Below are 27044 nucleotides of genomic sequence, written 5' to 3' on the forward strand. Positions count from 1 at the left end.
CTGAATACTATCGATTGAGTGGGCTGAGAGCAGCTCCGTGCGACCTTGGGCAAATCGCTTAACCCTCCGTTATCCCAAATTTAGAAGAATTATTAGAATATCAGCCCCCTCTATGCATGTAGCAGGCTGTCTCGGCTTTTCCAGGAGAGGTCAGCAGATAAGAGGACACAATGGCATATGAGTAAGTGCTTCTTATTTCTTTTAAGTTTGCTTCACACTTATCTTTTCTGGTTTAGCATTCTCTTAGGTCGGATTTCTTTCTAAAGGATAATTAGCGTTACGCTGGTTTGAACTTTGGGGGGGGGGGAGATTTTCAATTGCAGCCATTACATTTTGTATTTTAGAATCTGTATTTTAATACTTATTTAAGTCTCTTGTTTCTTACTTTTCTTTCGAAACCGCAATGATGTTGTAGCAAAGAGTGGTTTATAAATACAAACCAACATAAACACACATTAATGAGCCAAACCTTTTGGCTTACCTCAGTGAAATGCTGCATCTGCTCAGGACCTCTCTCTCACTGAGACAGGTCTGGGCAGAAATACTCCTCCCTGAGCCCCTGGGCCAAGCAGTGCAGGGCACTCTGGGACCTGAGGTCTTTTGCAGTTGTCCAACGCCCTCTGCTGCCCAGGGGCATAATAATTATATATAGGGAAAAACCCCCGCTCTGCCACAGTGCACTTTAGAAAGCTTTGAAAAACATACCTTTTTGCCAAATTCTTGTTACCTCTTCCTAAGAAGTACACTGGTGTATCTCGAGATAAGTATCATTCCTTTTTTTCTGAAGAGCTACATGGACAATTTAATGTGTAACAGAAGCCTTAGCGCCAGTGGCGTACCTAGCATATGTGACACCTGGGGCCCATCATTTTTTGACACCCCCCCATCTATATGAAAAATATGATTTTTAGTAACAATCCACATATTGCACAACAAGAGTGCATCTAGGAAAAGGCAGCATCTTAAACACTGCAGTGAGCACTAGAACACCAACACATACATTGTAAAACTAAACAAGCCAGATCCCGCACAGTCAATTGATCCTGCAGTCAATGCCAACTGAAAACTATGTTCTTTTCATACACACAGAACATAGATACACCCTCGCCCAATATGGAATAATCACAAACTAAAAATAGAAATATGTAGACAAAAGTTAAACTGAACCGCCAAGAAACCAGACTCTGCATACAATGCAACACCACAAAAACAGTAACACATGTCCTCTAATTCTTTGCAAAATATAAAGACAGTAGATGTAAATTTGAAAAAACTGATACATAACAATCACCACTTTACAAATTAACAAATAAAAATAAAACAAATAATGAGAAATAAGAAAATAACATTTTATTGGACTAATCCCCGTAAGCTCGGTCCCCATCCCCGCAAACCACCTGATTCCATCCACACAAGCCTTGAATTGTTTTATATTGAATTTATTATATTAAAGTATAAAAAGAAACAATATTCTATACAATTGTCAATTTATAAATCAGTGTCTTCTCCCCACTCTCTCTTCCCTATTTCCCTTCAGCGTCCTCTGCCCACTCTCTCTCCACTTTCCTTCAGTGCACGCACAGAAAAACAAGCAAGTAATTTTATATCATTTTCATTATATTCTTTCATAGAAATTAAAGTCTAAATAATGCCAGTCACATAACAAAACATGATTTTACAAAAATAATTCCCTGCACAGTCAAGCCTGCAAAAATTACTAGATGTCTTTCAGCAGCTCCCCGCCCTTCCTCCCCCTTACCTTCGTGGCCAAGTCAAAATGATCTACCAACAATAAAATTTTAAAAACACAAAGCACACTGTATGCAGAGAAAATATTAATTATCATTTATATTCCGCGGGTTTTCAAAGAAGTCAAGGCAGATGACTTTATGCAATGTCACCTCAGTAACAACTATACAAAAATAGACAAATATACCCCCTCCCTTTTTACTAAACCGCAATAGCGTTTTTTAGCGCAGGGAGCTGTGCTGAATGCCCCACGCTGCTCTCGACGCTCATAGGATCCCTGCGCTAAAAACTGCTATTGTGGTTTAGTAAAAGGGGGCCATAGTGCAAAATATAGACAGCATATATAAATTCTCAAAACAGACACATTTTGATCACTAAATTGAAAATAAAATCATTTTTCCTACCTTTGTTTGGTAATTTCATCAGTCTCTGCACTTTATTCTTCTGACTGTGCATCCAATATTTCTTCCCTTCTTTCAGCCTCCTGTATGCTTCCTCTCCTCCAGACCTCATTCCCTCCCCCAACTTTTTCTTTGTTTCACCCTGCCCCATTCTTTCTTTCTTTCTCCATGCCCCCTTTCTTTCTCTATGTCTGTCTTTCTCTGATTCCGTGCCCAATTTTTTTCTTTGTTTCTCCTTGCCCCTTTCTTTGTTTCTGGCTCCCTGTCCCCCCCTTTCTTTCTTCCTTCCTGCCCTCCCCCATGCCACTGCCGCCGGGGAATAGGCTGCTGCCGCTGCCATTGCCGCCATCGGGAACAGGCCGAGATCTCCCTGTTTCTCTTCCCCAAGGGGCTGACCAACTCTCGCCGCCCAACGTCAGTTCTAACATCGGAAAGGACATTCCGGACAGCCAGGCAGCAATTGGCTAGCCAGAACGTCCTCTCGACGTCAGAATTGACGTCGGGTGATGAGAGTTGGTCAGCCCCGCAGGAAAGAGAAGCAGGGAGATCAAAGAACACACGGCGCCGGCCTGTTCCCCGATGGCAGCGGTGAGAAGGGAAGGGAAGCAGGTTGGGCACCCCTGCTCTAAACGAGCCGCACTCTAGGGAGAACAGTGGAGGGTGGCCAGCTGTGCACCCTCTTGGGGCGTGCACCCGGGGCGGACCTCCCCCCCCCACCCACCCCCCCTTGATACACCACTGCTTAGCGCTCAGGATTATGTGCTGTGATTAAGAACCCACAGTATCAGCAACTTCGTATCTCTACATGGCGCCCTGTTGAAGCATCTATGAGCACACAAAAAATTGTAAAAGTATTTTGCAAAACTGCAATGCTGCAACACTTACTAAGCTTGATATAAGATTGTTCTGGGTGAGGGATTTTGTTTTGGTTTAACTACATTCATCTTTGGCATTAACTTTTAACATTCAACTTTCTCCCATTTTTCTGCTTTCTTCTCAATCTACATTTTCATGTCATAAGAACATAAGAATAGCCTTACTGGGTCAGACCAATGGTCCATCAAGCCCAGTAGCCCGTTCTCACGGTGGAAAATCCAGGTCACCAGTACCTGGCCAAAAACCAAAGAGTAGCATGGCTTCCCCCATGTCTTTCTCAATAACAGACTATGGGCTTTTCCTCCTTCCCTTCCCTTCCCTTCTATCCATGTGTACCATCTCCTCCCTCTTTCTTCTCCCCTATTCCCATCTATCCAAGAAGCATTTCTTCAATCTTTCTTCCCTTCCACACCCAGCACTTGTGCACCATCTCCTCCCTCTCTTTGCCCTTCTCCTTCATCCCTATACACCATCTCCTCCCTCTCTCTCCCTCTTCCTTCCTCTCCTGTGCTCTGATATCTCTATCTTCTCCCTGTCTTTCTCCTCTCCTTCCCTCCCCCTTCCTGTGGTACAACATCTTTCTCCTTCCCTTCCCCCTTCCCGTTATCTGGTATCTCTCTCCTCTCCTTCCCATAGTCTGGTATCTCGCTCTCCTTCCCCTTCCAGTGGTCTGACATCTCGCCCTCCTTCCATAACCATTTTCCAGAATCTGACATCTCTCCCTTCCTCGAATCATCTCACCTCCCTCCCAGTGTAACATTTCTCCCTTCCTCCCTACTTTTTGCTCCCTGCAGTCCAACATATCCTCCTCCCTTCCTCCTTTCTGGCCCCCTCCCAATCCAACATTTCTCCATCCTTTCCCTTCACCAGTCCAACATTCTGTCTGCTTCCTGCATGCTTCCTCTCCTCCAGTCCTCATTACCTCCCCCAACCAACATCTCTCCCTCCACAAGTCTAACTTTTCACTCTCTACCCTCTCCTCCTTCCCCGGAGAGAGACATTTCTTCTCCCCTCCTTTCTCCCTCTCTCTCCATGAGTCCAACATTTTCTGCCTCCTGCACACTTTCTCTCCTAGCTCCTTCCCTCGAGTGTGACATTTCTCCCTCCTTCCTCTCTCCCTGTCTCCTTGTGTGTTCTCTCTGCCCTGATTCTTCTCTATCCCACCCCACGATCTACCTTCATTTGCAACCCAAATCACTTGTGGTAGCCAATCATTTACACTACCTTGCCGCTGCACTGGCTTCTCTTTTCTACTGCAGGTCCGCCTCTGATTAAACAGAACTACATCAGAAAGAATAACTCAAATCACAGTTACCGGATACTAGGGGTTAGCACCCAAGAAAAGAATCTGAGTGTCATCGTAGACAATACGATGAAATGTTCCACCCAATGTGTGGTGGCAGCCAAAAACCAGGATGCTAGGAATTATTTTTTTAAGGATGGTTACCAAGACTAAGAATGTTAGAATGTCCCTGTATCGCTCCTTGGTGTGACCTCACCTGGAGTATTGCGTTCAATTCTGGTCTCCTTATCTCAAGAAAGATATAGTGGTGCTAAAAAAGGTTCAAAGAAGAGCAACCAAGATGATAAAGGGGATGGAACTCCTCTCGTATGATGAAAGACTAAAATAGTTAGGGCTCTTCGGCTTGGAAAAGAGACGGCTGAGGGGGAGATAGGATTGAAGTCTACAAAATCCGGAGTGGAGTAGAACGGGTAAAAGTGGATCGATTTTTCACTCCGTCAAAAAGTACAAAGACTAGGGGACACTCAATGAAGTTACCTGGAAATACTTTTAAAACCAATAGGAGGAAATATTTTTTCACTCAGAGAATAGTTAAGCTCTGGAATGCGTTGCCAGAAGTTGTGGTAAGAGCAGATAGCATAGCTGGTTTTAAGAAAGGTTTGGACAAGATCCTGGAGGAAAAATCCATAGTCTGATATTGAGAAAAACATGGAGGAAGCCACTGCTTGCCCTGGATCAGTAGCATGGAATATTGCACTCTTTGGGGTTCTGGATTCTTGCTTACTCTGAGATAATGGAATGTTGCTACTCTTTGGGTTTTGGCCAGGTACTAGGGACCTTGATTGGTCACCGTGAGAGCAGGCTACTAGGCTTGATGGACCATTGGTCTGACCGAGTAAGGCCATTCTCATGTTCTTATGTAAGGGTTGGCTGCAGTAGTGAGAAGATGCAGCAGGGCGTTGTATGCAATTGGCTTCCACCAGAGACGTCCTTTGGACCGCCCCTGCTCTGGACAATGTTGGGGGGCAATGGCCCCCTTATTCTGATACCTGTGGAGGGTGGGACAGGTGGAAGGTAGGAAATGGTAGGGTGAGGGCGCTACAGCAAAGGTGGTAAAGTAAGGGGGTGCAGGGGGATGGTCCACTCTGGACGCCATCTTGGTGAGGACACAGGCACCCATCTTCCTATCCGCCCCCCCCCCCCCACCACTGCCACACATGTGTGCCGCTTCCCTTCCCCTGTACCTCTGTAACATTCCTGGCAAGAGCAGCAACCTCCAACCTGCTATCATGTCAGCATCGGCTCTTCCTCTGATGTCACTTCCTGGACCCACGCCTAGGAAGTGACACCAGTGGAAGAGCTGACATTGGCGCAACAGCAGCTTAGGAGTTGCTGCTCATGCTTGGAACGTTACAGAGGTACATGGGAAGGAGTGTGTGCAGCAGGTGGGGCGGGGAAGGTGCGGGAGAGGGGCACTACTGCTTCAGGTGCCTCACATTCTCGTTACACCACTGTGGGACAATACAACCTCCTGAGCAGGCCCTACTCAGGGTATATCACGAAATGGAAGAAAGGAAACAAAATATTTGAAGGAGTGACCCTTCCTTAGATAATGTCAGGAAAAAAAGGTGTTACAGAAAGAGGATTAGTGCAAGATCAGATTGGACTCTAAGGCATCACAAGTCCTCGGCATTTTGAGAAAACCAAGGCTACCTCAGCTTTTCATACAGGAGCTGAGCTAAGTTAGAGGACTAACACGGAAACAGTCCCAAGTATCTAAAAACCAGGAGAAATCATGGAAGTTCTTCATTTATTGGAACTCAGGAGTAATCCAACAAGCCAGGAAAAGTTCACAATGAGCGATGAACAAAATACAGCAGGAGATCAATGAAAGACTCCCAAGTTAACAAGATCGAAAAAAATACAGAATATAAACTTCCAATAGTTTTACAAGGTTTTGTAGAAATATAATATAAAGAAAAATCCCACCCACACCCTCCCTCAGCCACAGAAACACAAAATTATAGGCAACCATGCACCAGAACACATAGCAATGATTAAGCACAAGCAAGATATGCATCTGGAACGCTCTTCTGGAGGCTGTTATAGGGGAAACACCCTTCAGGGATTCAAGACAAAGTTGGATAAGTTCCTACTGGAACAGAACAGACTCAAATAGGGCACTGGTCTTTGACCTAAGGGCCGCCGCATGAGCGGACTGCTGGGCACGATGGACTACTGGTCTGACCCAGCAGCAGCAAATCTTATGCTTTTATTTCAAACTAGTTGTTTAGCCCGTTACATTAACGGGTGCTAGCAGCCCTTCTCCCTTATTTTTACCTCCTCCCTGTCCAGCAACACCTCTCCCCCTTTCCCTGCTCCCCCCATATAGCAGTAGCCCTTCTCCTTTTATCTCCCCCTGTCCAGCAGCACCCCTCCCATTCCCTCCTCCCCCTGTCCAGCAGTAGCTCTTCTCCTTTATGTCCTGCTCCCCCTCTGTCCAGCAGTAGCCCCAGGAAAAAAGTGAGGATCACAGGACCAAAGCTTTTACTGACATCCAAGTAGGGGAAATCCACTCTCCCCACCTCCTTGCTCCTGCTGCACTTCCTCCTTGGCTATACACACGCGCGCGCACACACTTACATACAGCTCTCCGGCTCCTCGCGCCCCTCCTCCACATTCCACTTCTTCGGCGGGGGCCAACGTTTTCTTTATTTTGTTTTCTTTTCACGTGTTCCTCCTTCATGGAAAAACAGCACTACCGGCCAACTTAGTCCCTTGCCGCCCCCTTCCCGCGCCGCACAACCACCTTTCCTTCCCTCCCTCCATCAGGTGCAGTGAATCCACCAATGTTAAAAGGAGCCACGTCGAAATCGGAGGCCTGCCACTGCCGTAGCACTTTCCCCTCTGCCTTGGCAGAGAGGAACGTGTTACGGTGGCGGCAGGGCTCCAATTTCAAAGCAGCTCCTTTTAACATAGGCGGAGTTGAACTGACCTGATGGAGGAAGGGAAGGAACGGTGGGGCAAATTTCGGCAACAGCAGGAATTGTTTGGCGGGCCAAGCACCGTGAAACTTTGTTTCTTTAGGCAGCCCCGGGGGGGGGGGGGAGGGGGTTGAATCGTCGATGTGCAGGCCGCTGAGACGGGAGTGAGCAGTTCGGCTTCCCCTATCTGGGGAAACCGGGGAAATCGCCGTGCCGAACTCAGCTGTGCGTCGGGAGTGAGTTTTTCGACTTCCCCTATCTGGGGAAACCGCCGTGCCGAACTGAGCTGCGCATGGGGCCGTAGTAAGCGCGGGGCATGCTGCAGTCTTGGCGGCCACGGACATACGGATCATGGAAGCACGCTGATAAGACTGCGCATGCGCCGCCTACGGTTTTATTATATAGATAGTAGAAGCCAACAGAAAAAGGACCCTTATAGACTCCCATTTAGCATAGGTATGTTTACGAAGTGAAATAAGATCCCAGATCCACAGATCCCGACGCATACTACGTCTATTAACCATGTATTCTCCCTGGAAATGGCCAGGCCAACTCTTGTTGTAAACCACCTAGAACTGAAAGGTATTGGCGGGATAGAAGACACCAATGTAATGTAATGTAAGACGTTCCATCTCACAAATGTAATAAACTCTAGTGATCTGGTCAGAGAGAGGTGGAACAGCCCAGTATTTCCAATGTTTAGCCATAATGGAAGTTATTCTTATGTAGCACTTAAATCTGAGAGTAGAAGAACCCAAAACAGCAGCTCATTCTATGTGTTTATAGAGCATCCATTAAGTCCTAAGACCTCCGACCAAGGGATTCTTGGAGAAGAGATCTTTAGTGGATACAATGAGTGTGAGTTCTGCCTCCGGGAAATTTCAAAGTGTTTTTGGTAAGAGGGGACATATTTGAGTGGTCGGTGTCTAGCTGAGGAAGTGCGTTTGACCTTGATGAACTTGAGCTGACAGTGGGGGGCGACTGTCATGGCTTGTCAATCACTTCATTATGTTCTCCACATTCTGAAATGGGAGTGTGAAACGAGAAAACCTAATTGTAGGTGAAGAAAAGAACATTCCACCCGCATGAGAGGAATGAAAGGGGGGGGGGGGAGCCCTGAATACATAATGCTCCGTTCCCCATCCATCAGGCTTCATTTGTCAGTGGTTGCTTGACAAGCCGGGTTGCAGGAGTCAGGCTTTAATACAATATTGATTCCTTTTCATTTTCAGTTGTTGGAGCCTTTTTAGAAAGCAATTTGTTTATGGAATGAGAGATAGGGGCAGCTGGGTGCTGAGACAATGCAGTTTATTTTTCTGCTATAATTTTGGTTTTTTTTTAACTTTCTTTGGCTCTTCATTTACTCAGAGCACTTCCCGAAATCTTCCTTGTACCCTGCCTCCCCTGCTAACAAGTGTCGTATTTCCCTCTGACTTTCATCTCTAAATTACTCAACCGCACGTCATATTTTTTTCTCATCTCTAACCATTCTGCATGCGTTCCAGTTTAACTTTTCATCCTGCGCATTCAACAGAAACGACTCTTGCAAAAATCTCCCGTTATCTCTTTATGCTCGGAGCCAGGGCAGGATTAACCAATAGGCCCAGTAGGCACGTGCCTAGGGCCCAAAATGGTCAGGGGGGCCCGTTGAAGGAGGGCATCAACATATTTTTTTTCTAAACGGCGATGGGCCCCTCCAGCATCAATCGGCAACGCAGGCCCCCCCCATCAACAGAAAGTAAGCCAAGCAAGCAACGCGGGTAAGAAAGGCAACGGGAACTGTAATTGTGCAAGCGGTGCTGCTTGCCCAAAGCTTCCCTCTGGCGCAGCTTCCTGTTTCCGCCTGGGTGCATGGTGGGGTGGGGCAGGGCAGGGGGCCCAGTGTACTTGTGTGCCTAGGGGCCCTCGACAAATTAATCCTGCCCTGCTCGGAGCCAAGGGCCTTCGCCCAATCTTCGTCTTTCTCCAAGGACGAATCAGCTCTTTAGAAACATATCCCCTTCTTTTATGAACACATAGTGTGGGTTTTTTTCGCCGGCAGCAGCAGTAACTGCTCCGATGCTCAGATGAGCATCATTCTTTCTGACAATTTTTCTCACAATGTTATGGATTGGAGTTAAATATTACATATTTCTATATTGTCATGTTTATATTTTTCTCAGATCAAAATAATTTTTTTTTCTACCCCCTTCTTTTACAAATGCATAGAGTGGGTTTTCGCGCCGGCAGCATTGGGAACTGCTCTGACGCTCATATAATTCAGTTAGGTGCTATATGCGTGTCGGAGCAGTTACCACCACTGCCGTGCCAAAACCCTCATTATGCATTCATAAAAGGGGGGTTATGTTTCTAAAGAGGTGACTAGTCCTAATGACATCATTAGTGATGTGACGGCACAGGGAAGGCCCCGGCGGGGAAGGTCATGAACCAGTTCAGTGCTGCCACCACTGCTGTTTGGAACGGAAGAATGTTGGCCTTGGGGTTCTGCTGCTCAAGATGGGAAGGAGGGAATGGAAAGATGTTGCGCAAGGGGATGGGGGAGAGGGGGGGAAAGATGCACATGGGGGAGGGGGAGAAAGCACTGCTGCCGGCGAATCAGGAGTGTTGGGGACATTTGGGAGGGGCTTTGGGGGTTGATCCAACTAGGGCTTATTTTGGGGGTAGGGCTTATATTAGGACCTACCTCGAAAATCTTGCTAGGGCTTATTTTCGGGGAAACACAGTGCTACTATTATCTAGAGCTCTACCAGGTAAACGCAGCGCTGTCCATTCACAAAGGAGACTCACTGCTCAAAGGAATTTACAATCTAAACAGGATGCCAGGATGGGGATCTAGTTAGGAGGGATGGCTAGGGTGGTGAGCAGTGGGGAGAAGGGTTGTCCTTTGATACTCAGCTTCTGGAAGTCAATATGGGGACAGATTAACCTCATACCTTTGACGTATGAGGAACATTGCTGCATATCAAGCCTTCCATGGATCGCTACAAAGGCAGGCTCTAATTGGAAGAATTGCGATCGCCTCAACTTTCCATTTTGGTGGGCCAAATATGAATGCGGATATGTTGGGCAAAGCAAATTATTTAATTTGGTTTGCGGCCCGTTGACATCGTTTGTTAACCCTTTCAGGACCAAGGGACCTATTTGTCCCATAACTTTAAAATCCTATACATTTTGATTGGGATAGTCTACAGTTCTAAATTTGATATGTACGGATTCCATATGATACTGCCTTTATGTAAACAAACTGGTTCCGACATTCATTCATTAGCGTCGTTGCTAGATTGACGAGAAGATTCACTTGCCACACTGTCCATAAGCCAGAAGTGTGATTTTTTAAATAAAAATAATGATATTTCACAAAAAAAAATCAATTTTTTGGCATCTGCAAGCCCTTTTTACCATAAAAATGTCGTCAAAACCACAAAAATTGGCTTACGATCCTTATGGTCCTGAAAGGGTTAATACAACATAGTTGTCTTGGTTTACATTTTCTGTTTATTTTTATACATGTCCAGGATGGGGAGGGTGGGTGGTGGGGATATCTTTTTGGATTATTTCTTGATTAAATTGATGGAGCGGAGGGGAGGGATATTTTATCTTCTGTATTATTGTTATTAATTGAATTTAAGTGTTTATTTTGTTATTAATGTCTGTATAATTTATGGCACTTTGTATTAGCTTTGAAAATTAATAAAGATTTTTTTTTTTTTTTTTTTAAAGGTGGGGCTTCAGTCTGCTTTTAAACAAGGGAAGGAGCTTGGCGGACAAACTCGGGTCTTTATTCTAGGCATAGAGGGGGCAGCTAGATGAAAGGAACGAAGTCGGGAATTGGCAGCGGAGGAGAAGGGTAACGCTAAGAGCGACTTATCTGAGGAACGGAGTTCTCTGGGAGGTGTAAGAGAGGAGAGATATTGAGGGGCAGCAGAATGAACCCACTTGTAGGTCAGCAATAGGAGTTTGAACTGCATGCGAAGGCGGAGAGGGAGCCAGTGAAGTGATTTAAGGAGAGGGACGACATGAGCGTAGCGAGGTTGGTAGAATACCCCCACAATGAACATAAATGTTTAAAAACCTGAACAGAACAAAACATTCTACGCTTCTCCCTCCGTATTCGCTGTGATAGGGGATTAACAGAACTGCAAATACAGAAAAACCACAAATAACTTTTTCATATGTGATTGGCTGTTTTCTTTTAAAAACCATCGTGAATATGGTGAAACCGCGAATAACATGGTGGGAGACCTGGCCTGTTCCTGAAGGAGAGGCAAAACACGGTGAAGAAAGTGCTGGGAATCGGCAATTTCTCTATGCAAGCTGATGTAATTTGGGGGGAGGAGCCAGCATGCTAAAAACCGTGAATAATCGAAACCACGAATACGGAGGGAGAAGTGTATAAACAACCTGAGAAACTAAGCAAAACAAGAATGCTTCTCCTGCATATCCCTCGTAATTACCTGTAAAACTAACCATCATCAGACCAGTCCTAAAACCTGGAGGGAACAGAGCAAAGGCCGCTAGCTTTCACCCTATCTCTAATATACCATTTCTGGCAAAGATGGCTGAAAAATGTTAATACCTCAGCAATCGAAGAGGTCCGCTGATAAACCAAGAGCTTTACTTGAGCGTTAGTATGGTTCCGGACTAATTAGAGTATAGGGAGTAGAGGAGTGGCTTAGTGGTTGTGAGTTTAATCCCAGTGCCGCTCCTTGTGACCTTGGGCAAGCCACTTAACCTCCGTTGCCGCAAGTACCACACTTAGATTATGAGCTCACTGGGACAGATAGGGAAAATGCTTACCTTGGGTGAATCTCATCACAAAGGCAGTTAATACTGTAAATCCTAATAAGCATTCAGAGAATAGTTTAACTCTGGAACACGTTGCCATAGGTTGTGGTAAGAGCTGATAGCGTAGCTGGTTTTATGAAAGGTTTGGATAAGTTCCTGGAGGAAAACTCCATAGTCTGTTATTGAGAAAGACATGGGGGAAGCCACTGCTTGTCCTGGATCAGTAGCATGGAATGTTGCTACTCTTTGGGGTTCTAGAATGTTGTTACTCTCTGGGATTCCGGAATCTTGCTATTCTTTGAGATTCTGTATGGAATGTTGCTACTCTTTGGGGTTCTAGAATGTTGTTACTCTCTGGGATTCCAGAATCTTGCTACTGTTTCAGATTCTGTATGGAATGTTGCTACTCTTTGGGATTCTAGAATCTTGTTACTCTCTGGGATTCCAGAATCTTGCTATTCTTTGAGATTCTGGATGGAATGTTGCTACTCTTTGGGGTTCTAGAATGTTGTTACTCTCTGGGATTCCGGAATCTTGCTATTCTTTGAGATTCTGGATGGAATGTTGCTACTCTTTGGGGTTCTAGAATGTTGTTACTCTCTGGGATTCCGGAATCTTGCTATTCTTTGAGATTCTGTATGGAATGTTGCTACTCTTTGGGATTCTAGAATCTTGTTACTCTCTGGGATTCTAGAATCTTGCTATTCTTTGAGATTCTGGATGGAATGTTGCTACTCCTTGAGTTTTGGCCAAGTACTAGTGATCTGAATTGGCCACCGTGAGAATGGGCTACTGGACTTGGTGGACCATTGGTCTGACCGAGTAAGGCTGTTCTTTTGTTCTTAAACAAAGACCCTGATTGTTCCTAGTCTAAAATTGTCTACTTGCATTAGAATCTAATGTAGTCATTATAGCAGCAATTTTAGATACGTCCATAGTATTCCACAGTGTAGCTGGAGAGATCTAATGTCAAAGGTTAGCGTTGTTTGGTATTCAGGAGGCCATCCTGAGATGGTTCAAATCGGATTCAAATGACAGGCAGCACTGAGTGAAAAATGATGATGCCCATTCGAAGTGCTTTTCAATCGTTAAAGGTGTACCACAAGGATCAGCATTGCCTTCCTCTTTATTTAATGGACTGTAGATTTGCAACCTCACGGTGAATGGCTGATGCGGTTAGCATTGATCTTTCACATAGATGCAGATGATTTCCTTGCTGTATTTGTCAAATTCACAAGGCACTGGCGCGCCTCCAGGAATGTGGTCTAGGTGCCTCAGCCATTGCTCCAATCGATCAAAATAAGGAAGTGTTGAGATTAAATGATCAGAAATAAAAGTTGTGGTAATTACAACTCAATCAACCCAAAAGGCTATAATTTGGTGACAGTGGAATTCAGACCATGAAAGAAGTGAAATATTTAGGTATAATAGAGGATGAATAGACAGAATTGCATGAAACAAATGCAAAAATTGAGGCTTTTATGGAAATTACATTGACATCTTAGGTAAGGTCATGCATTTGGACTGCAAAAACCCAAGGCAATGGTACAGTTTAGGGGGTGAAGAACTTATGTGCACGACAGAAGAGCGGGACTTGGGTGTGATTATTTGTGATGGTCTTAAGATGGCCAAACAGGTCAAAAAGGTGACAGCGAAAGCTAGAAGGATGCTAGGTTGCATAGGGAGAGGTATGGCCAGTAGGAAAAAGGAAGTATTGACGCCCCTATATAAGACTTTGGTGAGACCTCATTCCCCCTCCGTATTTGCGAATTCCATATCTACGGATCTGCTTATTCGTGGTTTTAAACTAAAATAATCACTTTCATTTTTCGGGCTATTTTAAGCCCTGTAAGCCCTCCTTAAGCCTTATCTGGTGGTCTAGCGGGTTTTTGGGGCAGGAGCGATATTCCTATGCTCCTGCCCTGTGCAGATCGCTCACAGGAAATGACTCGAGAGACTACAGGAGCTCAAGGCAGCCATTTCCTGTGAGTGATCTGCACGGGGCAGGAGTGTGGGAAGATCGCTCCTGCCTGAAAACCCGCTAGACCATCAGGTAAGGCTTAAGGGGAGGCTCACAGGGCTAAAAATAGCTGGGGGACGCAGGGAATAAGGGTAGAACCGGCCCGAATATTATTTGCAGTTTTTCCATATTCGCGGGCTGCCTCTGCCCTTAACCCCCATGAATACGGAGTGGGAAGTGTATTGTGTACCATTCTGGAGGCCGCACCTTCAAAAAGATATAAAAAGGATGGAATCGGTCCAGAGGAAGGCTACTAAAATGGTCTGTGTTCTTCATCATAAGGCATATGGGGACAGATTTAAAGATCTCAATATGTATATACTATGGAGGAAAAACAGGAGGGGAGATTTGATAAATACCTACATGGCATAAATGCTAATGAGGTGAGTTTCTTTCATTTGAAAGGAAGCTCTGGAACGAGAGGTCATAGGGTTGAGGAGTAATCTAAGAAAATACTTTATTACAGAAAGGGTGGTAGATGTGTGGAATAGTCTCCCAGTAAATGTGGTGGAGACAAAGATTGTCTGAATTCAACTTAAGGCGCCATATACAGAATTCAGGGGGTTCATGCCTGGCATGTGCCCTTTGTCTGCTTAACTCGGTGGAAAGATGCTGCCTCTAATAGTTACTGCAGAGCCTTTGTAGTTAACTTCGCGTTGATGTTTGCATCTAACACACGGTAACTGCAAATTTTCCCCGCACCTTAATAAATTGGCACCATCGTTTTCCGAAACCGCTTTCATAACAATGTGCATTGTGTTGGCCAGAGAAAGCATCCCTGGAACAAGAACACTCTTCCTTACACCGTTTTAAAAGTGGAAGTGGGCATGTAATCTCATTGAAAACTGAAATAGAGATCATTGGTAGAGAGCGCCAGTTGGCTTTGGAGCTGTGCAGGTAGTTTCAAAGTGATCAGTAGTCCGATCTATCTTAAAATTTGACTTCGGCTGCAGTAATTCTGCCAACATCTTTATTAAGCTTCTGATCGATGGAAAAGCCTCGATACTGCGAGAGGTTTGTAGAATTTAAGTTGTGTGTCTTTAATGTTCAACGCGTGATTCCCTAGATGGATCCAAGTTTATTTTTCATTTCGCGACCTTAGAATTACTGTACCGCAGTTAGAACCTTGCAATCCCATGCATAGACTAATTTCTGTCCATAGAACCATGTAATTTCTGATGAAATGAAGGAACGGTTAAGTTGCACTAAATCCTCGTGAGTGTTGTAACATCTACATGTGAGATAGAACCCGGATGTCATCGGAGTTAAAAATACTGAAAATTGTCACTTAGAACCCTGTGATATACCATCTATCAATAATTTATCTAGACGATTTATAATTATTAAGAAATAAAAACGTAATAAAATCAAATCTCATACTTAGAATTTACAGGACCTGTAAAACAGATTGGACAGAAATGGGAAGAACGATGGGTAGCGAAAAATACATCGAGATAAAAATAAAAATGGGAGAGGTAGATGGATAACGCATGAAGGGAAAGAGGATTAGGATCAATGCTGTAACTACCGTAAATGTAATTTCATAAGAAAGATCATTAAAATGCGACCACTGTTCAAGGACACTGACGTCATTGACAATACGGTAGTTTAATAATAATGATAACATCAAGCTTTGGGATGTGATATCTAATTTGCAACTCTCTTTGGGAACCCAAATGCAGCCACTTACAGCAGTTGTTTCAGAAAATTTGGATTTGAAACATAGATTATCTAGCCTGGAAAATAAAGTGGATGGCCGTGAGACCAGAGTACAAAATGCGGAGTCCCAGGCCTTAACCTGGGTTAGGGGCGGTGGAAATGCTGGAAAACATGACCAGGAGATGGAATCTTCTCCATACCAGCACAAGATACATTTAATAATAATAATATAACTCGCAGGACCGTGAAGTTCTATGCGGTTTACAATAATTAAAAGATGTTACAGATTGAGTGGATTTAACAAAGTTCTGCTGGTTAACATTGATTGAAAGATGCTACAAATTGAGTGGAATTAACAAAGTTAGAGATTAGTGACTAACAGTTCTAGAGATCAATTGTTGTGGGAGAGGTTATGCAGGAACAGACATGTTTTTAGAGGTTTCCTAAATTCCCCGTAAGAAGGAGGCGTAAGCAATTGATCTAACATAGAAACATAGAAACATAGAAATAGACGGCAGATAAGGGCCAAGGCCCATCAAGTCTGCCCACCCCAGTGATCCTCACTATCCATCTTTGCGGATAGATCCCACATGTCTATCCCATCTGGCCTTAAAATCCGCCACACTGGTGGCCTCAATAACCCGAAGTGGAAGACTATTCCAGCGATCAACCACCCTTTCAGTGAAGAAGAACTTCCTAGTGTCACTGTGCAGTTTCCCGCCCCTGATTTTCCACGAATGCCCCCTTGTTGCCGCGGGACCCTTGAAGAAGAAGATGTCTTCTTCCACCTTGATGCGGCCCGTGAGATATTTGAATGTCTCGATCATGTCTCCCCTCTCTCGACGCTCCTCGAGTGAGTAGAGCTGCAAATTCCCCAACCGCTCCTCGTACGGGAGCTCCCTGAGTCCCGAGACCATCCTGGTGGCCATTCTCTGGACCGACTCCAGTCTCAGCACATCCTTGCGGTAATGCGGCCTCCAGAATTGCACACAGTACTCCAGGTGCGGTCTCACCATGGATCTATATAGTGGCATAATGACTTCAGGTTTACGGCTGATGAAACTCCTGCGTATGCAACCTATGATTTGCCTTGCTTTGGATGAAGCTTGCTCCACTTGGTTTGCCGACTTCATGTCTTCCCTGACAATCACTCCCAAGTCTCTTTCTGCTACAGTTCTTGTCAGGATCTCGCCATTTAGGGTGTAGATCTTGCATGGATTCTGGCTTCCCAGGTGCATGACTTTGCATTTTTTGGCATTGAAACTGAGTTGCCAGGACCTAGACCAGTGCTCCAGCAGAAGTAAGTCATGCACCATATCGTCTGTCATTGCTTTTTTGTCTGTTGTGCTTTTGCTCACTACATTGCACAGTTTGGCATCATCGGCAAACAATGTTATTTTACCTCGAAGCCCTTCTGTCAGGTCTCTTATATAGATGTTGAACAAGATCGGGCCTAGGACGGAGCCCTGTGGCACTCCACTTATCACCTCCGACATCTCGGAGGGAGTGCCATTCACCATCACCCTCTGAAGCCTACCTCCAAGCCAGTTCCCAACCCATTTTGTTAAAGTGTCGCCCAAACCTAAAGAACTCATCTTGTTCAGCAACCTGCGGTGTGGCACGCTATCAAATGCTTTGCTGAAATCCAGATAGACGATGTCCAGGGACTCACCAACATCCAGCTTCCTCGTCACCCAGTCAAAGAAGCCGATCAGGTTGGATTGGCACGATCTCCCCTTAGTAAATCCATGTTGGCGGGGATCCCGCAGATTCTCCTCGTCCATGATCCTATCCATTTGGTGTTTGATTAGGGTTTCCATTAGTTTGCTCACTATTGAAGTGAGACTCACATCTAGATCTTTACCCCATAATGCTGCCTGATGTGAGAAAAGATGTTGATGGTGCCTTTTAAATTTACATCCTGTAACCCAGGGGTGTCCAATGTCGGTCCTCGAGGGCCGCAGTCCAGTCGGGTTTTCAGGATTTCCCCAATGAATATGCATTGAAAGCAGTGCATGCAAATAGATCTCATGCATATTCATTGGGGAAATCCTGAAAACCCGACTGGACTGCGGCCCTCGAGGACCGACATTGGACACCGGAGGGGAAACAAAATTGAAGTGTGAGCTTCTCTTATGTCTGTTGGCTGAGAAAGAGAAAAGGTCCGTTATGTATTTAGGGGCTAAACCGAATAGTACCTTAAAACAGAAACAACCAAACTTGAACTTCACACGTGTCTCCATCGGCAGCCAATGCAGAAGTCGGTAGGAAGGTGTAACATGGTCAAACTTCTTCATCCCCAAGATCAGTCTGATCGCTGTATTTTGCGCTAGTTGTAGTCGCCGCATATTCTTCAGGGAAATTGCCAAGTAGGCGATGTTACGGTAATCAAGTTGACTCAGTACGAGGGATTGTACCAGAATTCTGAAATATCTGCGAGAAATTGTGAAAGTTCCTGAGTCCACCTATCCGGCTCTCTCAAAAATGTACTATTTACCAAGTCGACTTTCGGCTCAGGATCCAAACCAGCAGATAGTTTGGATTTGACAAATTTCCCGGAGAGGTCAGAAAATGAGGCACCGGCAAATGCTACGCTGCCTGTACAATTTGCGATTGACTCGGACAGGGAATGGATATAAGGATATTCCATTTAAGTCAAAAATAGTGAGAATGTATCCAGATGCGTCACGATCTCTCCAAAAGAGAAGAAAAGAGTTTCTCGTTTTGAGACCTCGGGTATTACAGTTGGGTGATGGTCTATCAAGGGAACAGATCTGGCTTTTTCGAACCTTGCTAAAGAGCAAGAGGAGGAATTCATGAGATTCCCCACGTCAATATCGGCTCAGGGAAGTTCATTTCCCTTTTATTAAGGACTAACTATACAAACCAGTATATTGGATTCCTGGGTTTAGGTCTCTATCTTTGAATTTATGGAAGGAATTTTCCTGACATATTGTTTTTTCCTTTTTTTTTTTATTCAAAGATGTCCAAACTGGTATTGTATTATTTCCTTGTTTTTGACTAATGTTTTGTCAAAAGGATAAAATGCAAATAAAGAATTAAAAAAAATAATCATCTCAAGCGTGCTTTGGACGGGTGGTAGCAGAGAGTCTGTTACATCTTATTGGTAACTGAGGCCCTTTAGCGGTTTTAAATGCAGGAATATAATTCAGTGTCTTTCAGAAAAGGATGACTTATTCCTCGGAAACCTTTCATTTTCCTAATTTATTAGGAAATTATGCGCAAGTTGCTACCTTCGATTCATCATAGTAGTTAAACTTGATGGCTTTCCCGAACACTATGACACATATTTCATCTCACTAAGATGGTCTTTTGTAGCTATTGAAATACGGTGATCCAAGAGTTTTTATTGTCAGACTATCTGTTCAACGTGTAGAATCCTGACAGGCTTTCATCACAGATGTTGACATATTTTGTGGGGAAGATGTTGCTGTTTAATGTTGCAAGGCATCTTGGCTTCATTTTATTCTATCTTCAGGAGATGAAATTGGACAAGCTAGGAAAAAATAAATTCACAAACAAGTACATAAGAACATAAGCATCGCCTCTGCCGAGTCAGACCATAGGTCCATCGTGCCCAGCAGCCCGCTCCCGCGGCGGCCATCCAGGTCAAAGACCTGTTAGTGATCTTTTACTTACAACATTTTGCCTTGTATAATATCCCTCTCACCATACCCCTCAATTCCCCTTTCCTTCAGGAACTCGTCCAATCCCATTTTGAACCCCAAAATCGTACTCTGCTCTACCACCTCCTCTGGAAGCGCTTTCCAGGTGTCCACCACCCTCTGAGTGAAGAAGAACTTCCTAGCATTCGTCTTAAGAACATAAGAACATAAGCAGTGCCTCCGCCGGGTCAGACCATAGGTCCATCCTGCCCAGCAGTCCGCTCCCGCGGCGGCCCAAACAGGTCACGACCTGTCTGAATCACCAGAAGGGGCCCCCTTGCCACCTTGGTTTCCCATTGAGTCCTATCTTCCCATCGAAGTCCTAACCCTCTGGTCTTGCACATGCACTACCTGGTTGGGTTTCTATACTTATTACCTGGTTTGCTTTCTATACCTGTGTTACATCCCAGCACCTCTCTCAGTATCCCACGATCCCTTGAATCTGTCTCCTTTCAGTTTTTCTGAATGCCCTCTTGTTTTTGTTGCCCCCGCAAGTCTGAAGAATCTGTCCCTCTCTACCTTCTCTATACCCTTCATGATTTTGTATGTTTCTATCATGTCCCCTCTAAGTCTCTGCTTTTCCAAGGAAAAGAGCCCCAGCTTCTCCAGCCTCTCAGCATATGAAAGGTTTTCCATGCCTTTTATCATTTTTGTTGCTCTTCTCTGAACCCTCTAGAGCATCGTCAACTGTACAATTGATAAATTGCAACCTCAACTTCAAAATGTCCATTCATGGATCAAAGGTCCTGTTTTGGTTGACCCAACAAACTTTTGGGGGGGCTGTTTGTCCGTTGTAATCTATGCCTGCGCAGAAACTTTAATGGACGAGCTTTTTGAAGGAAATGTGCATGATAAGGTCTAACCCTTAAAGGGTTTGACCACTCAACATATTTTTGCTTTGATTGGCTGTCTCTGTTGACCATCTTCCTTTATAACGATCAAGTCCTCTGAGGAACATGTTGGCCACTTGAACCATCTAAGCATATTTTCCGCTGTGGTTTATCGATTGTTCAGTGTATTTACCACGTGGCTTGTCTCCATCGACTTATTTATTGGTTTTGAATCCCCTTTGGTTTTTGCTTGCCTTTTATGCACTGGGGTGAGCCTCTGTTTATCAGATTACAATATCTTTAGGTCACCACCATTCAGTGAGGCCTGACCTACTGGTTTGAGCAATGGGAAGGCAGGAGAGGGATTTTTTTTGTTTTTGTTTTATATTTTCAATGCTTTAATTAAATGAAATTATAGAAAGCAACTAAAAAGCCGGCCTTTCTGGAAATCAAACACCTGAAACAGGTAAACAATAACTGATCTTTCTTTTTTTCTCTCCGCATCCATAATTCAAAAGGTCAATTGTCTTTGTCCCCCTTCCTATTGTTTTTCCCCTGAATTTAATTAAATATTTTAAATTTGAATTAGTGATTGTATTATCGAATGTAACCATTAAATATTTTTCCTTTTGTTTCACTATAACCTATTTAAATTACCTTTAAATGTAACGTTATTTGTGTTATGTGTATTTTAGATAATTGTATGTTTAATTTAATAATTGCAAGTGTGTCACCAACTATTTTATTTGTACATCGCCTTGAATTTTGAATTGGCGATAAATCAAAAATACCTAATAAACTTGGATAAACTTGGATAAAACTTGGAATGCACGCTATAACCAGATCGTACGCACTTTCACAGATATGCATTTGTCTACACAATTGTGGCAGTGTGGATGACTGGTTGACCGGGTTCTGTATTTAACCCCCTCATTAATTTTAGGTATCTGGGTGTTAATTTCGATTTCCTCTTTGGCAAAGATATCTTTCTGTTTTCTACATCAATTTCATGTGGTCTCCCAGATGTTCTAGTGCCAAAGAAAACCCTAAAGATGTTTCAGGAAGATATAAGCTACAGTCCAAATACAAAAACCCTCCCGATAGATTGTTGTTTGGAAACTATGGGCTAGATTCACTAAGGGCACGGGGGGCTGATTTACGAATTGCCCTCAAGCAAATGAGGGCGATCGGAATCACGCCTCCAACCGACTGCTGGGATAGCTCTCTAGCGATCCCGACACATGCGCAGACCATCTGTAGATGGTCTGTGCAAACGCTGGCCCTCCATGCCTGGCAGAGCAGCACAAAATCTTTTTTTTTTTTTTTTTAACTTTGTCGTGAGCCCGTGGTTTTAACCCACTTTAAACCCACGTGTTTTTGGAAACTTAATAAAAACTTTGAACTATAAAACCACGGGCTCGCAGTGCGGGGAAGGGCAGGAGAAATTTGAGGCGAGAGCAGAGCGGTGAGTCGGGGCGGCCAGAGCAGGAGATTGGGGCTGACAGGAGCAAGAGATCGGGGCAGAGAGTGGGGTTTTTACACAAGCGACTGGTCCTGAGCATGCACGGATCGGAATCGGGTCGCAAACCAATCGGTTTGCTTAGTGAATCTAGCTCATATATAATCTGAATACAATTATTCACATTTCAAAATCACCGCTCATTCAAAACGGTGCATTTGAAAATTATGTAAAAATGAGTGAATTCAGTATCAGGGAGTCCAACAAAAAGTTTTAGTTTCACCCCATGATCTTCTTTTAGGTTAACTCAAACTGGGTTTTATCCTCTATCTCAGTGATTCCCAACCCTGTTCTGGAGGAACACCAGGCCAATCGGGTTTTCAGGCTAGCCCTAATGAATATGCATGAGAGAGATTTGCATATGATGGAAGTGATAGGCATGCAAATTTGCTTCATGCATATTCATTAGGGCTAGCCTGAAAACCCAATTGGCCTGGTGTTCCTCCAGGACAGGGTTGGGAACCACTGCTCTATCTGTTCCTTTACATCAGTGGTTCCCAACCCTGTCCTGGAGGAACACCAGCCAGTCGGATTTTCACGATAACCCTAATGAATATGCATGAGAGAGATTTGCATATAATGGAGGTGACAGGCATGCCAATCTGCCCCATGCATATTCATTAGGGCTTTCCTGAAAACCAGACTGGCTGGTGGTCCTCCATGTGCCGAAGCCAAAATAAATCCATAATAGAAATTTGTATAAAGTGTAAGTTCAAGTAAATTGCTCCACAAAGTTTCAAATCAATTCCTTTGAAGACTCTCCAAAGCGTTTTCATTTAGATTTTCCAGGACTATATGATAACAAGTTATAAGTCTTTGCATATCTTTTACGGTTTCGTTCTTTTTCTCTGACGTTTGCAGGAAGAGTGGGACTCTATATTAAATCAAAATAAACCATAGTGTAGCCCCCTATAGAATTTTACCTCCCAATACCACACGTCAAGTGTGATCCTAGCCTGTAACTTCTCATCACGAAAGGGGTCTTTTACTAAGGCAAGTTATCCGATGTAGTGTGCGCTAAATGCTAAGCGTCCATAGAATATATGGTGACGGGACAAAAGCGCACGAGACGTTTGAGAGCGGACAATTGAGCGCAAGACTTCAGCGCGCCGCTCTAAAAGCTTATTTTAAAGGGCTCCGACGGGGGGGGTGTGGGGGAACCCCCAACCCCCCCACTTTACTTAATAGTGTTGGCGCTGCCGTTGGGGGTGGTTTTAGGGGTTGAAACCCCCCCATTATACCGAAAACTTAACTTTTCCCTGAAAAAATAGGTATAAAGTTAAGTTTTCTGTAGAATGGGGGGGTTACACCCCCCCAACATGGCAACGTGAACAGTATTAAGTAAAGTGGGGGAGTTCCACCCACAGCCCCCCGTCAGAGCTTTTAGAGCGGCGCGCTGAAGTCTTGCGCTCAATTGTCCGCTCTCAAATGTCTCGCGCGCTTTTGTCCCGCCACCATATATTCTATGGACGCGTGGCATTTAGCGTGCACTAAATCGGGTAGCACGCCTCAGTTAAAAAAAACCCTCAATTTCACTGTTGTATCTTAGCATCGTGAAAGCGTGCGATACTCTCTTTCCAAATATGAAATGACAAGCTTGCAGGGAACTAATTAGTTTCTAGGTGGTCTTTTCAACTCCATTTGCTTTTCACTTCTGTCCGTAGGTCAGAAGGGCATAAAATTGGCCTAGAACCTCAACTTGAAAAGAAGCCTCTCAATCTTATCTTCTTTCAAGCGAGATCCTGAGGGACTTAAGCTCAGCCATGCCATGAAATTCCCCCTGCAGGATTACAAATATTTTCATGTATTTCAAAAGTCAAGACAATGATCTCAATGCACCAGCTGTGCAGACATTTACAACTACGGGTCTTCTTTGCATGTTAATCGTATATTGTGAGTTTATTCGCTGAAATACTAAATTAGGCTTTATCATTGGTTCCCTAATGCTTTCTGTCAACTGAGGTCAAATACATGGATGACAGAGAGCCACACGGGGGGGGGGGGGGGAGGAAGTATAAATATCTTGAAGGGAAGACTTGTATTTCTACAGAAATTCTCCACAATAAAATTGCTAAACATGAACACTGAATCCATCCCATGGCACAGATTTACCGAATAAACTGCAAAGCATTGTGTGAATTCCAGATTAATTACTCTTGCATAGTTGGTTAGGGATCTCATCCAGGGCTCCACATTGTGGCATTTCCATCGGTTGCTGGGTTTCTGCCAGACGTGGTTAGCCAGCCAGCAGATTAACCCTTCCCTTTACTGTATCAGTGACATCCTGTTTGTCTGTTTAGATTGTCAGCTCTTTGGAGCAGGGACTGTCTTCTTTGTGACTGTACAGCCCTGAGTACGTCTGGTAGCACTATAGAAATAATTCACCGTAGTAGTAGTAGTGTGAAGAGTTTCAGTCTTTGGGAAGCAGAGCTGAGGTTGTGATGTCATAATGCCTCATTCCACCAATAAGAGCCAACCTCATCAGTGATGTCACAATGGCTGCATTGTCCTGTACTCCCCTCTGCCCTCCAACTCAGCCAGCAGATTAACCCTTCCCCTTGACTGTATCCATGACATCCTGCTTGTCTGTTTAGATTGTAAGCTCTTTGGAGCAGGGACTGTCTTCTTTGTGACTGTACAGCCCTGAGTACGTCTGGTAGCACTATAGAAATAATTCACCGTAGTAGTAGTAGTGTGAAGAGTTTCAGTCTTTGGGAAGCAGAGCTGAGGTTGTGATGTCATAATGCCTCATTCCACCAATAAGAGCCAACCTCATCAGTGATGTCACAATGGCTCGATTGTCCTGTACTCCCCTCTGCCCTCCAACCCAGCCAGCAGATTAACCCTTCCCCTCAATTGTATCCATGACATCCTGTCTGTCTTGTCTGTTTAGATTGTAAGCTCTTTGGAGCAGGGACTGTCTCCTTTGTGACTCTGTACAGCGCTGCGTACGTCTGATAGCCCTATAGAAATCATTCATAGTAGTAGTGTGAAGAGTTTCAGTCTTTGGGAAGCAGAGCTGAGATTGTGATGTCATAATGCCTCATTCCACCAATAAGAGCCAACCTCATCAGTGATGTCACAATGGCTGCATTGTCCTGTACTCCCCTCTGCCCTCCAACCCAGCCAGCAGATTAACCCTTCCCTTTACTGTATCAGTGACATCCTGTTTGTCTGTTTAGTTTGTAAGCTCTTTGGAGCAGGGACTGTATTCTTTGTGGCTGTACAGTGCTGCGTACGTCTGGTAGCGCTAAAGAAATAATTCATAGTAGTTTCTACTTCAGTCCAAAGCTCAACTTGGAACAAAATGGTTTTCTAAGACCTTGAATTCAGATTTCTGTCTCAGATCATCAGACCATAAGAAGCATATCGTAGGCTTTGTGGCTTCAAATCCTCATAATACTTGGAGCTGTGGTATTAAGTAATTGCTGGTTTTCCCAACCTGTAGCAGAATAATTTGTGGAGTTTGGCTCAAGTTACGGCTTTATTTTGTCCTGAATGAGAGATCAGATTTAAAAAAATATATAAACTTTTATGCTTAAAACTTTCATTCAATTCTGATGCAGAAAACCAGATCCATTGCTGGAGCATCCCTGGGAAAATTGGTGGTTGATATTTCAAAAGACTCAAGTTCATGAAACAAAAATTCCTTCAAGTAAAGCTGCCCTGAAAGGTTACAAAAGCAACCACGTATTCTCTCACACATCTGACTTATGCTGACAAGGCCACCCAAGTCTTTATAGGGTTCAATTCCCTGTGCCCCTGAGGTATCAAGAGTGGCGTTATGAATAACCGCTAGATGGTTACTGGGTCCAGGAATAATAATTATTCTATGTCCGTGGGGCCCATAAATTCCCTTTGTAGCCCTGTCTTCTCATGACTATCCAGACAATGAATGGCCAACCAAATGTTAGGAATATTGTAATGCCGGCATCCACAGATGAATCAAATGGGGGGAAATGGTCTTCTGGTGCTGGCGATCTGAAAAGCCAGGCAGTGGGACCATGGGTGTATTTTGTAACTTGTACCAACACAATCAGAGCTTGATAGCTGATGTCTCTATGTATTGAGAGGGGCATAATCAAAAGGGACATATAAATCCTTTTACGTCCATCTCGCAAGTCGTCCAAAGTAAAACAGCTTAAAACACATTTTTGAAAGAGACGTCCAACTTTTTTTTCGTTTCAAAAATCGTCTAATTATACGTCCTGCCGATCTGATCGTCCAAGCCGCTAAATCGTCCATCTTTATACCACATTTTCGTCCAACTTTCCGTCCAAGTCAAAAACACCTAGAACAAGCCCTGTTGGACGTGGGAAGGGTCTGCAAAGTGATGGACTGAACATCCAGACATGCCACCTAAATAGTGGGGTACCTTATAGGGCACTGCTGTGAACTTCACAAAAAGGGTGCCATGGCTTCTGCTCACTACAGTTCCCTTATAGGTCATGGTGAGCCCCCCCCAAACCACCCCCAGAATCCCCTAGACCCACTTATCTACCACCCCAATAGCCCTTATGGCTGCAGGAGCCACTTATATGCCAGTACAAAAGGGTTTTGGGGTGTATAGGGCAGTGCACATGTTTACGTATCAATGCAGTGATTACAGGGGCTTATGGGCATGGGTCCTTCTCTCTATGGGTCCCTAGCCCACCCCCAAGACGGCTTAAGCTGCCTCTGTGCTGGATGGCTAGGCTTTCCTATGCCAGGCGGCCAGGTGATGATGGTCTGGAGGCTGAATTTTAAAATTGTGATTAAAATTTTTATGGGGTGGGTCGGTGATCACTGGAGTAGTGTGTGTGGGGGGTCTGTTTTATGTGTTTTCAGTGCTTATCTGGTGACTTTAGCTGGGGTTTTGTGACTTAGACCATGTTTTACATGGTCTAAGTCACAACGTCCAAGTTCCGTCGATCGTGGGCTGTGTAACTTTTGGTTATACATGCTGTACGACTAAATCTAAGCTGGCCCTCAGTCTAAGTTTCCCCTGGATTCTATAAAGGGCGCAGATCCCACATCGGCACCCAAAATAAGCACTTAATTGGCGTTAAGATTTAGGCGTCACTCTGGCAGTGCTCTATTCTGCGATAGTGGATTGCATGCCATGCAAAAGGGATTTGGCCATGGAAGAGGCTTGGGTAGATCAGCGGCATTCACAAAAGAGGTGCAGTGTGTTACAGAATCACAGGGATTTATGCCAGGCTTCAGCAGGCAAAACTCTTTGCATTCGGATTTGAGCATGAATTTCAGAACCGGTAGACCGCTACTAATGACTTGGAAATCATTTCAAAGTGG

At 44.4% G+C, this 27044-nt stretch overlaps 1 protein-coding gene across 12 annotated transcripts in view; it reads left to right on the top strand.

Moving 5' to 3' along the window:
• DMD (dystrophin) overlaps window positions 1-27044 on the top strand; it is a 2510493-nt gene that overhangs the window by 1860217 nt on the left and 623232 nt on the right. The gene's annotated exons all lie outside the window — the stretch shown is intronic.

The sequence above is a fragment of the Geotrypetes seraphini genome, chromosome 6, assembly GCF_902459505.1.
Source record: "Geotrypetes seraphini chromosome 6, aGeoSer1.1, whole genome shotgun sequence".
NCBI classification, from domain to species: Eukaryota; Metazoa; Chordata; class Amphibia; order Gymnophiona; family Dermophiidae; genus Geotrypetes; species Geotrypetes seraphini.